This window comes from Somniosus microcephalus, chromosome 1 (assembly GCF_052327205.1).
Source record: "Somniosus microcephalus isolate GS21.2 chromosome 1, FLI_Smic_1.0, whole genome shotgun sequence".
Classification (NCBI taxonomy): Eukaryota; Metazoa; Chordata; class Chondrichthyes; order Squaliformes; family Somniosidae; genus Somniosus; species Somniosus microcephalus.
Window position 1 is genome coordinate 403,954,063 of NC_140987.1, and position 21,709 is coordinate 403,975,771.

Sequence of the window (21,709 nt, forward strand, 5' to 3'; positions counted from 1 at the left end):
GGCCATGTTGCAAGAGGAGCTTATAGGGGCGAAACTGAAAGAAGCTAAGCAAAGGATGTTGGAACTTGAAACGCAGAACCAAATCAGCGGTAATCAGCTATGTCAAGCAGAGAAGGAGTGCAAGGGTCTACATGAGAAGGTGCAATATCTCTCAGCCCAAAATAAGGGACTACTCACTCAGTTAAATGAAAGTAAACGGGAAATGGCTGAGATGGACTGCAAGAATAAAGAAGAGTTGATGGCAGTGAGACTTCGAGAGGCAGATAGCATAGCAGCCTTGGCTGAACTCCAACAGGAAATTGCGAAAGAAACAAATGAAGAGGAATCTTCAGGAAGCCAGGATTTTATTCCAGTTCTTCTCTACGACTCCTTACAAGCAGAGTGCGAGAAGTTGAAAAAACAGTATGAACAGGCCCAGACTACAATTCTGGAGGGGGTTAACTCAGCAACCTCCGAAAAGCTAGTTTCGTTGGAAGTATATGAGCAACTAAAGGTTGAACATGAGCAAGAAGTCCAAAGGCTGCAGGAAATTCTTGAGGAGCTCAGGGCCAAGACAGACTCATCGGTAGAAGTTCCATACATAGATGAGGATGTAGAGGTGAAAGACATGGCAGAACTCATAAAAATATGGAAGGAAGCCCAAGACAAATATGAGGCGGCAATTACCGAGGTTGACCGACTTGAAGAACAGTTTCAACTGGGAATGGGCCCTGAACATGAGCTAGAGAGCATCGAGGCGCAACTTCTCCAAGCACTGGAAGCCAAAGTACAAGAGGAAGAGAAGATGAAAGCATTGGAGAAAATGATGGATGAAATGGAGGAGTACGCTGAATTACGTCCAGGGGAACAGGAGAATGGGGAAACAGCTACTTCAGTAGAAGGATTAAATAGCCTGATAACGAAATCCCTGAAGGAAGGGAAAGGATTGAACGCACAAATGAGGCCAGGAGGGAAGGAAGGGCAGACATCCGAGGAAGAGCAGGATGAATATGATTGCTTGAAGAAGGGTTTTGACCTGTTGAGTGACACCGAATGTTATGAGGATGTGGTCTGCCCAAATTGTGATGGGAACTCCCAAAGTGCTGAAATCCTGAGGAAGCACTTAAGGTCTAAGGAACATAGAGAGTTGGTGGCGCTACAGATGGCAGCCGGGAAAAGAGCTCGGAGAGTTTCAAAAAGGCAGAAAAGAAAAAGAAGAAGCAGAAAATAATAACTGTTTAAAATATTATTACTTCTACTACCTCAGTCCGAACACTACGAAAGGTGCTAAATTTGTAAAAAAAAAATCCAGGGACATTATCAAGACAGCCAGTGGGTTGTATAAGTCCGCACTGCTGGTTCAACAGGACGAAAGTACAAGCTGTTAAAAAAAAAAAAAAAAAGGCTATGGAGGTTGCTGTCTGGAACGAATTAATACCAGAGACTGAATTTATGAACTGTTCCCACAGAGACTGAACCTGTAAACTGATTCCACTGAGAGTATGTTTGTAAACTGTTATATGACGTTGACTCCATTGAGAGTATATCTGTAAATTGTTATATGACGTTGACTCCATCGAGAGTATATCTGCAAACTGTTTATATAAAGTTGAAGATTGTATGTTTAACGGGATTCTGTAAGTAATAAGCTAGGAAGGGAGGAGTGTTGTGTATGTAACCGTTTACCTTTAAGGGAACTATAGAATGTAACCGTTCGCCTTTAAGAGCACTACTTTAGGGTGGCACTATCTATTGGCTCATGTATACTGTAATACCGATAGTGACCACACCAGTATATAAGGGTTGTGATACGTTAACTAGGGCAGAATCGCCCGAGCCTCTGAATAGTAAAGACGTGTTTTATTTTGTTAACAGTGGAGTCTGTGATTATTTATAATACAACCCACAGACTTAACAACTACAACATTTCTTTTAACTCCCCCCACTTGAATGGCCCCCTGCTCCACGGTGCTGTGGCCAGGTTGCTCATCCTCCCTGCAATCCCTGCTCCTGTCCCCACAGGGAGTAAGAGCCTCGAACCTGTTGGACAAGTGCAAGGGCTGCGGCTCCTCCAACACTACCTCCTGGATCCCCGTACCTGCCTCACTTCTAGTCACACCATCCTGACCCTGGCCACGGACTACATCTGAATTAATTAATCTAATTGGTGTGACTACCTCGTGATACACAGAGTCCAGGTAACTCTCCCCCTCCCTGATGTGTCTCAGTGTTTGAAGCTCGGTCTCCACCTCTTCAACACGGAGCCGGAGTTCCTCGAGCAGCCAACACTTACTGCAAATGTGATCACCGTGAGCATCAATGGTGTTCACCAGCTCCCACATATTGCAGCAGCAACACATCGCCTGATCTCCCATTCTATGTAATTAATTAAATTTATTAATATTATTCTTAAATATCCTCTGCCCCGATTCTAGATGGTGGATATCACACCTTAGAAACTATAAACCAAAGAGATTTAAGCTTAAAAGGGAGAAATACTCACCAACCAATCACTTACCCGCTTTCTGGTGACGTCACACTTGGATTACTTTTTACCTCTCTCCTTCCCTCCGAGTTCAGAGACTGGTAGGCCTTACCTGGTCTCTGGGGACTTTTATACCCCGCTCTGCCGCTCAGGTTTCCCGCCGACGCTGTGAGGCCTTATCTGGCCTCTGGGGACTTTTATACCCCGCTCTGCCGCTCAGGTTTCCCGCCGACGCTGTGAGGCCTTACCTGGTCTCTGGGGACTTTTATACCCCGCTCTGCCGCTCAGGTTTCCCGCCGACGCATAAACTGTCCAAATCCCTCAGTTAGATTCCTGCCTGTAACTTATTCTCAGGTATCCATCATTCTGTACATATATAATTCAAATCCTTCATTAGGATCTGGCCTCCAACTCACTCTTTTATATCTGTTACCTCTATCGATTATGAAAATTTTTGCATAAGTCATGTGCCTCCTGTTCACATAATGTTACTTCTTTTGTCATAATTTTTCATGGCATGCTGTTGTAGGCCTCCCACCAGTGGTGAAGATGTGGCCATTCACAACTCCACAGATAATGAAGCAATACATGCCCGCATGCAACAAGACTTGGACAACGTTCAGGCTTGGGCTGATAAGTGGCAGGTAGTATTCGGGCCACAGGAGTGCCAGGCAATGACCATCTCCAATAAGTGAGAGTCTAACCACCGCCCCTTGACATTCAATGGTACTACCATCACCAGAAACTTAACTGGACCAGCCACATAAATACTGTGGCAACAAGAGCAGGTCAGAGGACAGGTATTCTGCGGCGAGTGACCCACCTCCTAACTCCCCAAAGCCTTTCCTCCATCTACAAGGCACAAGTAAGGAGTGTGATGGAATACTCTCCACTTGCCTGGATGAGTGCAGCTCCAACAACACTCAAGAAGCTCGACAGCATATAGGACAAAGCAGCTCGCTTGATTGGCACCCCATCTACCACCTTAAACATTCACTCCCTCCACCACCAACGTACCGTGGCTGCAGTGTGCACCATCTACAAGATGCACTGCAGCAACTCACCAAGGCTTCTTCGGCAGCACCTCCCAAACCCGCGACCTCTTCCACCTAGAAGGACAAGGGCAGCAGGTGCATGGGAACACCACCACCTGCAAGTTCCCCTCCAAGTCACACACCATCCTGACTTAGAAGTATATCGCTGATCCTTCATCATCGCTGGGTCAAAATCCTGGAACTCCCTACCTAACAGCACTGTGGGAGTACCTTCACCACACGGACTGCAGCGGTTCAAGAAGGCGGCTCACCACCACCTTCTCAAGGGCAATTAGGGATGGGCAATAAATGCTGGCCTTGCCAGCAATGCCCACATCCCATAAACATATAGAAAAAAAAATCCCACATCATTTTCTTAAAGCAGCATTTCAGCTATTTTTTCCCCTTTATCAGGTGTTTCAATCCTAATTTTCAGGTTTTTCACCTGAAAAGTGCATCACCAAGGACTCTCCTGTCCATTGGCAGGCCACCTAATCAACCCACCCAATCCATTTGCAGCTACCCAATTTTGGATCTTGAGTTACAGTCTACCAGCTCCCCACCTGCCCTGCTTGCTTTCTGACCACCCAATTTTGGGCAGCAGACTACCAGGCGCCATCTTTCCGCGGTGGCATCATACTGGCCTCAAACCTATTACCTTGCATCTCATGGCCTCTGCATTGCAATCTCCAATCCCTGGCCCACAATGACTCCTGACCCCTGGCCCACAATGACCCCTGACCCACAATGACTCCTGACCCACAATGACTCCTGACCCCCCAACCCTAACTCTACCTCCTCAGCTTCTCTACTTACAGCACCCCTCCTACTTCCTCAGAGTTAAGCTGTCACAGAATTCTTAAAAAGGAATCCTTTATAATTACTCAAACTCATTGTATTAACTTTGTAGCTCACTCCTGCCTCAGCAAACAAAGAACTTTCTTTTAAGATCAAATATTAAAGACATGAGCGGGAGCAGAGGCAGCAGAAAGGGAACTGAGAGGGGAAGGCCCTGAACATAGTGCGGACCTGAGCAGGAGCGGCGGCGGCATAAAGGAAACTGAGAGGGGAAGGCCCTGAACATAGTGCGGACATGAGCAGGAGCGGCGGCTTAAAGGGAGCTGGGTGGCACTTCAAGGAGTGATGTCACAGGACAGCTGGTAGGTGATTGGTTGGTGCGTATTACAGCTCTTTTGCTCTCTTGGTTAGGTAAGTGGATTAAATTCAGAATTGGGAGAATATTAACTACTATAACTCTATTGAATTAATAACTTAAACTAAATTAACTAATTAAAACTAAAAATTAACAGTAAAAATAATCGGTTGAATAAATATTGTAACTAATTATTATTATATAAATAAAATAAGGTTGATAGAGATGGCAGTGCAGGTGGTATGTCATAACTGCAGCATATGGGAGTTGGTGGAGACCAATAAGATCCCGAGCAACCACATCTGTGGTAAGTGCCTGCAGCTCGAAGAACTTCGGCTCAGAGTTGTTGAGCTGGAGTCCGAGCTGCAGACATTGCGATGCATCAGGGAAAGGGAGAGTTACCTGGACACTTTGTTCCAGGAGGCAGTCACACCCCTTAGGTTAAGCAGTACTTTAGAGTTCGTCAGTGGTCAGGGACAGGAGGGTGTGACAGTGAGTCAGGAAGGTATGGGGACCCAGGGTGTAGTGATGGAGGAACCTCAGCCCTTGACCTTGTCCAACAGGTACGAGGTACTTGTTGCCTGTATGGATGACAACAAGGACTGCAGGGAGGATGGGCAAACTGATCACAGCACCATGGTACAGGAGGCCATTCAAGTGGGGGGATTAAAAAGGAACGTGGTAGTGGTAGGTGACAGTATAGTCAGGGGGATAGATACTGTTCCCTGCAGCCGTGACCGGGACTTCGGAAGGTTCAATTCAATTCAATTCAATTTTATTTGCCATATGTAACCAGTACAAGTACAAGTACAATGGAATGCTTACTCCTTGTGTTGCCTGTCCGGTGCCAGGGTTAAGCATAACTCCTTGCGGCTGGAGAAAAACTTGTGGTGGGAGGGGGGGAAGGATCCAGTTGTCGTGGTCCACATAGGAACCAACGACATAGGTAGAACTTGGAATGAGGTTCTGCTGAGGGAGTTGGAGTAGCTAGGAGCCAAATTAAAAAGCAGAACCTCAAAGGTAATAATCTCTGGATTGTTACCTGAGCCACGCTCAAATTGGCATCGGGGCAAACAGATTAGAGGTTTAAATGTGTGGCTCAAAGAGTGGTGTGGAAGGGGTTTCAGTTCATGGGGCACTGGCACCAGTACTGGGGAAAGAGGGAGCTGTTCCGTTGGAATGGGCTTCACTTAAAGCGGGCTGGGGCCAGTGTCCTGGCAAACCGAATAACTAGGGCAGTAGACAGGGCTTTAAATTAATGAAGTGGGGGGGGGTGGTGGGAGGATTCAGGAAAGAGTAAATTTAAAAGCAGCAAGATATGTCAAGGCTCTAGAACAGAGTAGAGTTTTAGGTAAAAAATAAGCAGAGTGGGTCAGGAAGGATCAGAGAGAGTAACAAAGATTATAAGGTATCAGTGACTAAGGTGACAACAGGGAAAATAGAAATAAGTCAAAGCTAGTGGCACTATATCTGAATGCGCAAAGCATTCGCAACAAAATAGATGAATTAATAGCACCAACAGAAATTAATAGGTTTGATCTAATAGCCATTACGGAGATGTGATTGCAAGTGGCCAAGATTGGGAACTAAATATTCCAGGATACTTAACTTTTAGAAGAGATAGGCAAAATGGAAAAGGAGGAGGGGTAGCCCTGATAATAAAGGATGGGATAAAGACAGCAGAGAGAAAGGATCTTAGCTCAGAAAATCAAGAAGTAGAATCAGTTTGGGTGGAGCTAAGAAACAGCAAGGGGCAGAAAACATTGGTGGGAGTTGTTTATAGACCCCCAAACATTGTTGTAATGTAGGGCAGAGTATAAATCAGGAAATTAGAGGCGCATGTAACAAGGGTAATACAGCAATGATGGGGGACTTTAATCTACATATAGACTAGGCAAACCAAATTTGCAGTAAGAGTGTGGAAGACAAATTCATGGAATGTATACAAGATAGTTTTCTAGATCAGTATGTTGAGGAACCAACTAGGGAACAGCTATTTTAGATCTAGTATTGTGCAATGAGAAAGGGTTAATTAATAATCTTGTAGTAAAGGGGCCTTTAGGGAAGAGTGACCATAATATGATAGAATTTTATATTGAGTTTGAAAGTGATTTAGTTAAATCCGAAACTAGGGTCTTAAATCTACATAAACCTACCTTGTGTCAGCTGTGGCTCAGTTGGTAGCACACACGCCTCCAGGGACTTGAACACATAAAGCTAGGCTGACACTCCCAGTGCAGTGCTGAGGGAGTGCTGCCCTGTCGGAGGTGCCTTCTTTTGAATTGGACGTTAAACCGAGGCCCCGTCTGCTCTCTCAGGTGGACGTAAAAGATCCCATGGCACTATTTTGAAAAAGAGCAGGGGAGTTATCCCCGGTGTACTGGCCAATATTTATCCCTCAACCAACATAACTGATGTGCCTCAATAAATCCGAGACTCGATGTTAGCGAAACAAAACAAGGCTTTTATTGACTTAGAAGGTAACACACAGAGGAGAGGTATCTTCCATCCAGAGGTCTGCCGTACTGGATGTGATGCAGGCTGGGCCAGCTTACATAGGGGCCAGGTATGGGCGGAGCCCTACACACAGTACAATACAATGGTGAGGAAACGGAACTGAGGTAAGGGAAATGAAACTGAAACCAACCACAGTCACAGGCAGAGAATACCAATGAGTGATGAATGGAATATTTCATCACATTCACCCCTTCTATAGATTTAGTCTGTTCGGGGGTTTGATAGTCCTCTGCGACCGATGTGGCTGTTGTGGTGCCGCGGGTGTCGGCTGGGTGTCCCCGGTGGCCTCCTGGGTCTCTGCCGGGTGTGCCGCCAGGGTTGTTGAAGGGGTAGTTGGTGGGGGTACCGTTGGTCGATGTTCTTCCGGGGGTGATGAAAGAGTAGTGGGTGGGTAAGAGTTGCTGTGATCGTTGTTGCTGCTGTTGTCGTGGTTGTTGTCGTTACCGGCTGGGGCGACGTCTTTTATGGACACGGTGACCTCCCTTCCGTCGGCGAGCCGGACATACGCGTATTGGGGGTTGGCGTGGAGTAGGTGCACTGACTCCACGAGAGGGTCCGTCTTGTGGCCCCTCACATGCCTTCGCACGAATACCGGACCCAGGGTGGAGAGCCATGACGGCATGGATACACCTGAGGTGGATTTCCGGGGAAAGACAAACATTCGCTCATGAGGCGTGGCATTAGTGGCAGTACACAATAGCGACCGTATCGAATGGAGCACATCTGGGAGGACTTCCTGCCAGCGGGAGATAGGGAGGCCCTTGGTCCTTAGAGCTAGAGTGACTGCTTTCCATACTGTCCCGTTCTCTCGCTCCACTTGACCGTTACCCCGGGGGTTGTAGCTGGTGGTACGGCTTGTGGCGATCCCCCTGGACAGCATGTACTGGCGTAGCTCTTCACTCATGAAGGACGCCCCCCTATCCGTATGGATGTAGCTCGGCATACCGAACAGGCAGAACAGGCTGTTGAGGCATTTAATGACCGTGGCGCTGGTCATGTCTGGGCAGGGGAGGGCGAATGAGAAACGGGAGTATTCGTCCACAATGTTCAGGAAGTAAACATTGCGGTCGACGGACGGGAGGGGGCCCTTGAAATCTAAGCTGAGCCGCTCAAAGGGCCGTGTAGCTTTGATTAAGTGGGCTCTATCTGGGCGGTAGAACCGAGGCTTGCACTCAGCGCAAGTGCGGCAGTTCCTGGTCAGAGACCGAACTTCCTCAATCGAGTAGGGTAAGTTGCGGGACTTTATGAAGTGGAACAGCCGCGTGACCCCTGGGTGGCAGAGGTCGTTGTGGAGGGTCTGTAGCCGATCCCCGGTGGCGCTGGCACACATCCCTCGTGAGAGGGCATCGGGGGATTCGTTAAGGGCCCCTGGCCGGTAAATGATGTCATAATCGAAGGTGGAGAGCTCGATCCGCCACCTAAGAACCTTATCATTTTTAATCTTCCCCCTCTGTTTATTATTGAACATAAACGCTACCGACCGCTGGTCGGTAAGTAGGGTGAAGCGTTTGCCGGCTAGGTAGTGGTGCCAGTGGCGCACTGCCTCCACGATGGCTTGGGCCCCCTTTTCCACGGAGGAGTGTCTGATCTCGGGCCCTTGGAGGGTCCTCGAGAAGAAAGCTACGGGCCGCCCCGCCTGGTTGAGGGTGGTCGCCAAGGCAAAGTCAGACGCATCACTTTCCACTTGAAAGGGAGTGTTCTCGTCCACTGCCTGTAGCGTGGCCCGCTCAATATCCCGCTTAATGCTTTTGAAGGCAGCGTGGGCCTCAGCAGGGAGCGGAAAAGAGGATGCTTTCAAGAGGGGGCGGGCTTTGTCGGAGTAGTTGGGGACCCATTGGGAATAATAAGAAAATAACCCCAGGCACCTTTTCAGGGCTTTGGGAGTGTTGGGCAGGGGCAGCTCCCGTAGGGGGCGCAATCGGTCGGGGTCTGGTCCGATTTCCCCATTCTCCACCACGCTGCCTAGTATGCAGAGGCGCGTGGTGTTGTAAACGCATTTGTCCTCGTTGTAGGTGAGGTTGAGTTTTTGTGCGGTTTTCAGGAACCTCTCGAGGTTCGAGTCGTGATCCTGCTGGTTGTGACCGCAGATGGTGACGTTGTCGAGGTAGGGGAAGGTTGCCTACAAGTGGTGGTCATCGACCATGCGGTCCATCTCCCTCTGGAGGACCGAGACCCCATTCGTCACCCCAAAGGGGACTCTGAGGAATTGGTAGAGGCGTCCGTTCGCCTCGAAGGTGGTGTACGGGCGGTCCTCTGGTCTGATAGGGAGCTGGTGGTACGCTGACTTGAGGTCGATGGTGGAGAACACCCGGTATTGGGCGATTTGGTTCACCATTTCTGATATGCGGGGTAGCAGGTAGGCGTCTAGTTGATCGTTTGGCTATAGTCGATCACCATCCGTTTCTTCTCGCTACCCCTTACCACTACCACTTGGGCGCGCCACGGGCTGTTGCTGCGTTCAATAATGCGCTCTTTCAGGAGCCTGTCTACCTCGGTCGCGATAAACCGCCTGTCCTCCCAGCTGTACCTCCTGCTTTTGGTCGCTATTGGCCGGCAGTTAGGGGTAAGGTTCGTGAATAGTGAAGGCGGCTTTACCTTCAGGGTAGCCAGACCGCACACTGTGAGGGGCGGCTGGGACCCACCGTAATTGAGCGTGATGCTTTGGTGGTAGCACTGGAAATCCAGGCCCAAGATCACGCTCGCACATAGATTCTTCATGATTAGTACTTTAAAATTATCGTATACAGTTCCGTTAACAGACAATTGTACCGTGCAGTAACCCATAATGGTCGATGTCTGGGTTTTATCAGCCATAGAGATGGTACCCCGAGTAGGGACCACCTTTAGGGAGAGTTGTTGTGCCAGTTCAGGGTGGATAAAGCTCTCCGTGCTTCCACTGTCAATTAAACATTTAACCCCGCACCCGTTTACCTCGATGTCCACCATTGATTTGGATAGCGGGTGCGGCCTGGTCTGGTCCACTGTGACCGATGCCACTGTAGGGCCCTGATCGAGACAAGATGGCGTCCACACTGTCTGCTCACAAGATGGCGGACCCCACGAGGTCGGGCAAGATGGCGTCCAAGATGGCCACTCCCACGGCGCACACGCGGCGGTGGCGGGCTTTCCGGCGGGGTTCCCTCTGCACACCTTCCCGAAGTGCCCCTTCTTACCACACTTAAAGCAAGTGGTGCCTTTCGCCGGGCACAGGCTTCTGGTGTGCTTCGGCTACCTGCAGAAGCAGCAGTTGGGTCCCCGACGCGTCGCGGCTGTCGTAGGGCTTCTGGGGGGAGAGCGGGGCCCGACGGTGTCGGGCTGCCGGGCGGGGAAGATGCCTTCCAAGATGGCGGCGCCCTTGGTGCACACGTGGCGGCGTGGACGGCGCAGGCTGAAGAGTAGGCGTCCGAGTTTCTCTGGGCCACATCCAGGGATCGCGCTGTGTCCGCAGCCTGTTTCAGGTCCAATCCCGTTTTTTCCAGCAGTCTCTGCCGGATGTAAGTGGAGCTGAGGCCTGTGATAAAGGCATCGCGAACAAGCTCGTCAGTGTACACTGCGGCTTTTACATCTTGGCACTTGCAGTGTTTGCCAAGCGTTTTCAGGGTGCCTAGGAACTCCTCCACCGATTCCCCAGGTCGCTGTGCGCGAGTAGCAAGCAGATGCCTAGCATACACCTCATTCGTAGCCTGCTGATAATGCGCCTTTAAGATGTCGCAGGCGGCCGGGTACGTGTCGGCGTCTTGGATGAGGGGGTAAACCCGGTGGCTTACCCAATTCCGCAGAATTCCGAGTTTCATACTCGCAGCGTCCATAGCGTCTTTGACGGCTGCGGAATTGTCCAGGAAGAATTCCATACACATAAACCAGTGTCCGAAGCATGCCGATGCATCCGAAGCATGCTGGTCCAAATCCAAACGTTCGGGTTTCAAGAGTTGATCCATTGTGTCGAAACTTAAGTCAATAAAATTGATGTGCCTCAATAAATCCGAGACTCGATGTTAGCGAAACAAAACAAGGCTTTTATTGACTTAGAAGGTAACACACAGAGGAGAGGTATCTTCCATCCAGAGGTCTGCCGTACTGGATGTGATGCAGGCTGGGCCAGCTTACATAGGGGCCAGGTATGGGCGGAGCCCTACACACAGTACAATACAATGGTGAGGAAACGGAACTGAGGTAAGGGAAATGAAACTGAAACCAACCACAGTCACAGGCAGTGAATACCAATGAGTGATGAATGGAATATTTCATCACAATAACAAAAACAGATTATCTGGTCATTATCACATTGCTGTTTGTGGGACCTTGCTGTGTGCAAATTGGCTGCCGCATTTCCCACATTACAACCGTGACTCCACTTCATTGACTGTAAAGCGCATTGAGACGTCCGGTGGTCGTGAAAGGCACTATATAAATGCAAGTCTTTCTTTCTTCTTTCTTACATAGTTTGCGTTGATTAGACTTGAGGGGCGAGTTGGCTAAGGTAGATTGGGAAACTACATTAAAAGGTATGATGGTAGAGAAACAATGGCTAGCATTTAAAGAATTAATACATAATTTACAACAGATATACATTCCTTTAAGGCATCAAAATCCCACAGGGAAAGTGGTCCAACCGTGGCTAACAAGAGAAGTTAAAGTTGGTATTAGATCAAAGGAAGAGGCTTATAATGTTGACAAAAAGAATAGTAAGCCTGAGGATTGGGAGGATTTTAGAATTCAGCAAAGGAGGACCAAGAAATTGATAAAGAAAGGGAAAATAGATTATGAGAGTAAACTAGCAAGAGACATAAAAATAGATTGTAAAAGCTTGTATAGATATGTAAAAAGGAAAAGATTAGCGTAAGTAAATTTGGGCCCCTTACAGGCTTCACAGGAGAAATTATAATGGGGAATAAAGAAACGGCAGAGAAATTAAACAAATACTTCGGCCGCGATTTCGCCAGCGGAGGCGGGATTGCGGCAGTTGGCAGGTTCCGGTCCCACTTTCGGTTGCAGCCACTCTGTGAAAAGGATTTTCCGTTAATAGGACTTGTTAAGCCCACCCTACGAGGCTACCGGCCAATTAAAAGGAAGCGGGTCTGATGACGTCTTTTGATGACGCATCATCAGCCAGTTTCCTTAAAGGGACCATGGCCGTATTCATTTTGACAGTTGTGCTAGCAGTGTTCTGCAGCATTGAGGTGCTGCAAACACTGACGAGCACTGCACAAAGGTGCATGGCTGCACCCAGGCTCTCGCATGACTCTCTCCATATGCTTATGGAGGGAGTCGCAGCACGCAGGGAGGTTGTCTTCCCTTCCAAGGGCAGAAGAGACCTTCCCAGGACATCAATGCAGCCTGGTTGCACATTGCACAGGAGGGCAAAAGCAGGGATGTCATCAGGAGTACCTGGCTGCAGTGGTGCAAACATTTCAATGATCTCAGTAGATCACAAAACGTTACTGCAAAGCCACACTCAACCTCATCCTGCTGTGCCACTCATCACATCCCCATCACTCTGCCTTCACTACCCTACTCCTGCACATCCTTCCTCACACCAACTTACAATGCACCTCCACCCATCCCTCTCTCTCTACATTATCACTTCCCCATCTCACTAGCCAACCCTCACACTCACCCTCATCCGAGTGCAATCATACCAACAACCAACACACAAGGGTAGGCACTTGGGTGTTTTATACAATGTTCATGTAAATTTTCTACTAATGTGTTGTCAAACATTGAAATCTTTATTTTCAACACTTTGCCTTATTGTATAGATCTGTGCTCACCTTTGGAAGTGTCTTAGTGAGTTGCAGTGAATGGTGAGACATAACGGTATTCCCCGCAATGGTGATGAGTGTGAAAGGAATGACTTGGTCATTGTAGGAATGCTTTATGGTGCTGGTGTGGGGTGGTGTTAACCTGGCGCATCATGTGGCAGCCGGGGTGTACAGCGTCAACTGAAGTAAATCTGGCCATGGTGATGCCATCGCTGGCCTCCCAGGCAGCAATGTTGTCGGGTGCTGATGCCCTGTGTCCTGTGCAGCATCAGGTGATTGCGGAGAAGGTTGGTATTGTTGTTGGTAATGTTGGTGTGCCTGGTAATGTTGGTGTTGGGGCTGATCGTGGAGAGATTCAGAGGACCAAGGTGAGATTTTTTCAAGGGCACCGATGTTGCTGGAATAGATGGCAGCTGAAGTTGAGATGACAGAAGCGATCTGTCAATGGTGAGAGAGCTTGCTCCAAGGAGGTGACAGTGGATAGAGAGTTTACTCCAAACACTTCCAAACTGCATACAGCTCAAAAGTGTCTTCCAAGTCCTGAAGGCTCAAGCTTCTGACATTGGAAAGTGACCAGCTGTGAAATGGTAGCTTTCATACCACTTTTGCCGCTGTCACCTATTCACAGCAATGGGGAGTCATAGAGAACCCGACCGACTTACCTGACATGATCTCCAAACAACATGAACCCCATTAAAAATGTGGTAAAATAGAAAAAGGCTGGCAAAATAGTACTTAACAAGCAGTTAAGTATCTTAAATGCCTTCCCACTGCATGGTGTAAGGTCTGTTCTGAAATCGCAGACCTGACACTTTGGAGACTTACATGGAGGCGGGTTTGCAGCGAGTTCCCAACCCACTGTCAATCATTTCAATTTTAACAGGGAGCCGCCTCCAAACCCGCACTCAGCGCCGGCAGAATTCAGCCCTTTGTGTCTGTCTTCATGGAAGAAGACGCAAAAAACTTCCCGGAAATAGTGGAGAACCAAGAGTCTAGTGAGAATGAGGAACTGAAAAAAATTAGTATTAGTGAAAAAATAGTACTGGAGAAATTAATGGGACTGGAAGCTGATAAATCCCCTGCATCCTAGGGTTTTGAACGAGCTGGCTATAGAGATAGTGGATGCATTGGTTGTCATCTTCCAAAATTCCACAGATTTTAGAACAGTTCCTATGGATTGGAAGGTAGCAAACGTAACCCCACTATTTAAGAAAGGAGGGAGAGAGAAAACGGGGAAATACAGGCCAGTTAGCCTGACATCAGTAGTAGGGAAAATGCTAGAATCTATTATTAAGGACGTGGTAACAGGGCACAGAGTCAATGCAGATTTATGAAAGGGAAATCGTGTTTGACAATATACTTGCCATAGAGTTTTTTGAGGTTGTAACTAGCAGAATAGATAAGGGGCAACTAGTGGATGTGGTGTATTTGGATTTACAGAAGGCATTCAATAAAGTGACACACAAGAGGTTATTAAACAAAATTAGGACTCATGGGATTGGGGATAATATATTAGCATGGATTAAGGATTGGTTAACGGACAGAAAACAGAGAGTAGGAATAAGTGGGTCATTTTCGGGTTGGCAGGCTGTAACTAGTGGGGTACTGCAAGGATCAGTGTTTGGGCCTCACCTATTCACAATCTATATCAATGATTTGGATGAGGGGACCAAATGTAATATATCCAAGTTTGCTGATGATACAAAGTTGGATGGGAATGTAAGTTGTGAGGAGGATGCAAAAAGGCTTCAAGGGGATATAGACAGGCTAAGTGAGTGGGCAAGAAAATGGTGACAGATCGGGAAATGTTGGTGTTCAGAGGGTCCTGGGTGTCCTTGTACATGAATCACTGAAAGTTAACATGCAGGTACAGCAAGCAATTAGGAAAGCAAATGGTATGTTGGCCTTTATTACAAGAGGATTTGAGTATAAGAGTAAAGACGTCTTACTGCAATTATATAGGGCCCTGGTGAGACCACACCTGGAGTATTGTGTACAGTTTTGGTCTCCTTACCTAAGGAAAGATATACTTGCCATAGAGGGCATGCAACGAAGGTTCACCAGACTGGTTCCTGGGATGGGGGGATTGCCCTATGAGGAGAGATTAAGTAGACTAGGCCTACATTCTCTAGGGTTTAGAAGAATGAGAAATGATCTCATTGAAACATAAAAAATTCTTACAGGGCTTGACAGGGTAGACGCAGGGAGGATGTTTCCCCTGGCTGGGGAGTCTAGAACCAGGGAGCAGTCTCAGAATAACGGGTTGACCAATTGGGACTGAGATGAGGTGAAATCTCTTCATTCAGAGGGTGGTGAATCTTTGGAATTCTTTACCCTAGAGAGCTGTGGAGGCTCAGTAGATGAGTATATTCAAGACAGAGATCGATAGATTTTTGGATATTAAGGGAATCAAGGGATATGGGGATAGTGTAGGAAAGTGGAGTTGAGGTAGAAGATCAGCCATGATCTTATTGAATGGCGGAGCAGGCTCAAGGGGCCGAATGGCTGACCCCTGCTCCTATTTTTTATGTTCATTTGGTTTTCTTGACTTTACCTTTAGAGTTGACAAATACGTTAAAAGCACTTAAAACGCTCTGAAATTTAAGCTGATGGTGAAAACAGCAAAAATCAGTTAATGGCCACTAGGTTGTTGTTGTGTCCATCAGTAGTAAGACACAGACTGCAGGAGAACGGTACAACAGGTGTTTACTCAACGTGGCTCACTCTGGAACTGAACTGTACAGATTACTACTCAGTGCTATATACAGGTGTGGTCACTGCCGGTACTACAGTATACATGAGCTGTAAAAAGTAGTTCCCCCTTAAAGGTATATACATTACAATTCCTCCCCTTTTAGATTAACAGTACCATAACACTCATTTAACAATTAAATATCAAACTAATTACAATTAACACTTTTAACATACAACGTTAGCTGAAAATAGTCCATTTATATTTTCAGTCTTTGGGGAGGCTTTCTGATCCTTTCTGGATAGTGCCTTTCCTGAGTGTCTCGCTCTTGGTGCGGAGGCGATTCTGGCACCCTGTCGTTGGTTGGGTCATCAGCTTCCGATGCTATTGTTTCTGGGGTAGATGCGACCTGTACGTCGGGTTCCTCACCAGGTACGTATGGGCGAGGCATGGGGTCGACTTGTTCCTGTGACTCTAGGATCTGGTCAGCATGGCGTCTCATGATGTTCTCCCCAATGTCCACTGTGTACATTAGTGGGCCCTGCCGTGTGCATATCGTTCTTGGCTGCCATTTTTCTGTTCGGTAGTCGCGGGCCAAGACTGGTTGCCCTACATTGAAGCTCCTTGTTGGCTTCTCATGGATGTGCTGGAATTGCTTACTCTCAACATCTCTTCGTACATTTGGTCTGAGCAAATCCAGGTGAGATTTTAACCTTCAGTTAAAGAACATCATGGCCGGGGCCTGGTTGGTGACTGCATGTGTCGCATTCCGGTAGGTGAACAGGAAATTGTCCACCTTATGCTGCAGCGGAATGTTGTCATTGTACATAGCCTTTATTGCCTTCTTAAAGGTTTGTACGAACCTCTCAGCCAATCCATTTGTGGCTGGATGATACGGGGCGGATGTGTAATGCCTTACCCCATTCTTCTGCATAAACCTCTGGAACTCTTCGGACACAAACTGTGGTCCGTTATTGGAGCAAATCTGTTCTGGCAAGCTGTTCCTGGCAAAAATGGTCCGTAGGACAGCAATAGTTTTCTCCGTGGTGGTGGAGGACATTTTGATGGCCTCAGGCCATTTCGAGTGCGCATCCACGGCTATTAAAAACATTGAGTCCATGAATGGACCAGCAAAATCAATATGCACCCGTTGCCATGGAGATGAGGGCCACTCCCATGGGTGTGGAGGGGCATGTGGTGGTGCATTTTGGACTTTCTGGCATCCTGAGCAGCTCTTGGTCAGGTCCTCGATTTGTTTATCGATTCCCGGCCACCACACATAAGCCCTGGCAAGACTTTTCATTTTTACCCCTCCCAGATGACCCTCATGAAGCTCATTGAGCACTCTATCCCTTAACTTGGGTAGAATTACCACTCGGGATCCACACATCAAGGTCCCCCGGCACACTGACAGCTGTTCTCTTCTTGTTGAGAATGCTGGCAACAGTGAGTCGCCATGTGCTGGCCATCCCTTCACCGTCAAATCATATACCCGAGACAGTGTCGGGTCATTTCGGGTCTCCATTTCTATACGAGCGTTAGTTACCGGCAGGTATTCAACTATAGTCGAATGAAATATTTCGACAGGATCCACTGCTGCTGCTTCCTCCGCAGTAGGCAGTGGCAGGCGTGATAGCCCATCAGCATTTCCACGCTGTTTCGTGCCCTTATATTCAATCTCATAGTGGTGCGCCCCTAGAAAGAGTGACCATCTTTGTAGTCGTTGCGCAGTCATCACCGGAACGCCCTTCTTCGGATTAAAAATGGAGACAAGAGGCTGGTGGTCAGTCAGCAAGGTGAATTTCTGCCCGTGCAGATAGTAACTGAACTTTTTCACTCCCCACACTAGGCTGAGGGCCTCCCTGTCAATCTGGGCGTAGTTACACTCGGCTGAGGTTAGTGATCGTGACGCAAAGGCTATTGGCCTCTCTGAGCCGTCCGAGAATTTGTGCGACAGCACCGCTCCAATGCCGTAGGGTGACGCATCACACGCCAACCGAATTGGTAGTGCTGAGTTGAAATGGGCCAATACCTCTTTCGATGTGATTAGTGTTTTGCTCTTCTGGAAAGCTCGTTTACATTCGTCACTCCACTTCCATGGCACTCCAGTTTGCAGTAGGGTGTTCAGTGGGTGTAGTATTGTAGACAAATTTGGCAAGAACTTATGGTAGTAGTTTACCAGCCCGAGGAACGACCTCAGTTGTGACACGTTTTCCGGTGCTGGAGCCTTGACTACTGCCTCAATCTTTTCTGGGGACTTATGTAACCCCTCTTTATCGATAACGTGGCCACAATACGAGATCTGTTTTTTAAAAAACTCGCATTTGGGGCGGTTAGCTCGGAGCCCATATTCCTTCATTCTAGTAAGCACCTGCTCCAGGTTGGCGAGGTGATCACTGTCATTTTCGCCCGTAACCAGGATGTCGTCCAAATAACACTGGGTCCCTGGGATCCCTTGCAGGACTTGTTCCATTGCCCTTTGCCAAATAGCCGGAGCTGATGCTACCCCAAATACCAGCCGGTTGTATTGGTAGAGACCTTTATGGGTGTTGATTGTGAGATATTTTTTTGATGCTTCTTCTACCTCCATTTGCAGATGTGCCTGGGCCAGATGAATCTTAGTGAAGCGTTTCCCTCCAGATAGCGAGGCGAAAATATCTTCAATCCGCGGAAGTGGATATTGCACGGTGTGAAGGACTGGGTTCACTGTTACCTTAAAGTCCCCACAGATGCGAACCTTCCTTGGTTCCCCAGGCGTGCTGCTCAACGACTTTTTCATCACAGGGATGATGGGTGTAGCCCACTCGCTCCAGTCTACCTTGGACAGTACTCCTGAACGTTCCAAACTCTCCAGCTCTGCTTCGACAGCTGGGCGGATCGCATAAGGTCTGGCCTTTAACAATTTTGGCCTTGCGTTTTCTTCGATTTTAATTGTTGCTGTCATGCCTTTTAGTGTTCTGAGTCCTTGCTGGAACACTTCTTGCGTGTCGGTTAGGATCTTTGACAGTCGCCCAGGTGTGACGTCGTCATCCTTTTTGGCAGCCACAGTCAGTGCTTGTATGGAATGCCAATCCAGCTGTATTTTCCGGATCCATTCACATCCCAGTAATGGTGGTCCTCCATCTTGCAATACATACAGGTCTAGTTTTGGTGTTTCCTTACCGTTATATATAACGGTCACCCTTATTTTTCCTTTGGGGTAGACTTTTTGCCCCATGTACGTCTTCAAAATAATTTTTGTGTCTCTCAAGGGTATGTGTGAGAATAGCCACTCATAGTCCCATTGGTTTATGACTGTTAGGGCTGATCCTGTGTCCAATTCCATTTTCACCTGGACTCCTGCTATCTTGAGAGTGACCCAAATGGTTCGGTGATCCTCCGTTTTGATCACATTATGTAGCTTCAGACAACTCAGCTCTCTGTTTTTGGAGTCGGTATCACTCTTTTGTTCATCTCAACTATTCTCCATCACCTTATGTACCTTCTTGTACTTTTCTTTTGGAGATTTCTTATTGCTGGTTTTCTTTCCCGACCTGCAGACTCGTGCTATGTGTCCTACTTTTCCACACTGTCTGCACACTTTGTCTTTGAACCAGCAATCATTGTGGTCGTGTGTTGTTCTGTCGCAGCGATAGCACTTCTCTGTTCTGTATGACATTTCGTTTGTGCTATATTCTTGCGGTCTCTGTTGTATCTCTGCAGCGCCCCGTGCTGCTGCTTCATATGATACCGCAATGCTGAAAGCCTTGTCCAGCGTATGGTCCTTTTCTGATAAAAGCCGTTTCTGGGTTCCTTCACTTTGAAGCCCACACACAAACTTGTCCCTTAAGGTATCTGCCAGTCCCGTTCCAAACTGGCAGTGTTTCGATAGTTTGCGCAGTTCTGTTAAATATTCAGCATTGCTTTCATCCTTATGCTGGTTCCATTTGTGAAACTTGAATCTTTCTGCTATCAGCAGCGGTGTGGGGTTTAAATGTTCCTGTAGTATCGTCACTATGTCTCCAAAACTCTTTTCCACTGGCTTCGTTGGGGTTACTAGATTTCGTAATAAGCCATACGTCTTTGCACCCATTAAATTTAACAATACCGGCGCTTTCTTGTCAACTGACACCTCATTTGCCTTGCAGTATACCTCTATTCGTTCGACATATGTAGTCCAATCTTCGACTTCATTGTCAAATGTGGTGATACTGCCACTCTTCGGCATTTTGGGTGTGGTTTAAAATAGCTTAAAATGGCATCTCCCGCGCTTTCCTTCCTCCCCCGCTGCTGCCAACGCCGCTCTCGGCGGTCCTCGTGGCAATGGCGGTGCCCTGTAGGTTTCACGCGCTTCTCCTGTGCTGCTGCCAACGCCGCTCTCGGCGGTCCTCGTGGCAATGGCGGCGCCTCTCGGGTTTCTGCGTGTCTCTCTCCCTCTCCTCGACGCTGCTCGGCCCCTGAACACCGGCTGCACCCTATGCGCTCTGCCCTCTCTCTCTCTCCCGTCGATGCTGCTTGGCCCTTTGCTGTGCCGCTCGGTCAGGCTCTAGCCCACCGCTGTCCGGGAAGGGTCTGCGCACTACCTGTTGCCAGCCCGTTTCGCTGGACCACCGCGACTGGAAAGCCAAGCCTGGCTCTCAACAACCTCCCCCGCAATTCTCGAGTCTCTGCTGGATGACTGGGCAGTTGCTCGTGGTCGACGCCCGTGTCTCTGGCCTTGACCTCCAATCTACTGGTCTCCAGGAACGAATCCCTGGGAGGTGATGCAGAGTTGCAGGTAGGATCGAATTTGCCTCGTCGCCAATGTTGTGTCCGTCAGTAGTAAGACACAGACTGCAGGAGAACGGTACAACAGGTGTTTACTCAACGTGGCTCACTCTGGAACTGAACTGTACAGATTACTACTCAGTGCTATATACAGGTGTGGTCACTGCCGGTACTACAGTATACATGAGCTGTAAAAAGTAGTTCCCCCCTTATAAAGGTATATACATTACAGTTGTGAGGCAGCAACAGCAAAGAAAAGGATTATTAATTACTAGTGCCTGCTGTTGAGTTGTATTACAGTGCCTGCTGATCTATGAATTTATTAATTCACTGGTGTCTGGTGCTTCATTAATTTTCTGATTTGTTAGCATGTCTGTTACTTTATTGTTTTGTTAATTTGTTTATATTCCTACTGCTTCATTAAATCACTGGTGCCCGCTGCTCTTTTAATTTATTCATTCACTGGTCCCTATTGCTCCGTTAATTTATTAAGTTGTGGTGCCTACTGCTCCATAAATTTATTGATTAATTGCTGCCTATTTCTTCTTTAATTTATTAATTTACCGGTGATGGTGACAATCATGGCCACTGTTGCTGACGTATAGAGCAACTTGATTGTTCCACTTTAACCCAGGTGGTGGCATGGGCTTGACTTTATAATCTCACTGCTGCTGTGTGGGGAGTTATGAAATGGCGACAAGAACCATGGGAGCATGGCTAACCCTAGTCACCCAAGAGCCAAATGTACACTCTGTCATCCGCCTCAAACAATGCAGGGAGTGCAGATCCTGATAGGATAAAGGAATCATGGGTACCCCTGCATAGCATGCATTGACATGTAGGATTACATTTTTGTGATCTAGACACTCTGGAATCTCTTCTAATTCAAGCAGGCATTCAGGTTGTGGTGCAGATTGTAATGTATGTACCTTTAAGGGGGGAACTACTTTCTACAGCTCATGTGTACTACAGTACCGGCAGTGACCACACCTGTATATAACGTTGAGTAGTAATCTGTTGTTTCAGTTGCAGTTTGAACCACGCTGAGTAAACACCTGTTGAATCGTTCCTTGCAGTCTGATTATTGAAGGACACAACATTAAGATACACGGATATAACATTGGCGACGATGTAGATTCGAAACCTACCTGCAACTCTGCATCACCTCCCAGGGATTCGCTCCTGGAGAACAGTGGAAGGAGGTCGAGTCCAGAAGCACGGGCATCGACCACGGGCAACCGCCCAGTCATCCAGCGGAGATTTGAGCATCACAGGGGAGGCTGTCGAGAGCCAGGCTTGGCTTTCCAGTCACGGTGGTCCAGCGAAACGGGCTGGCAACAG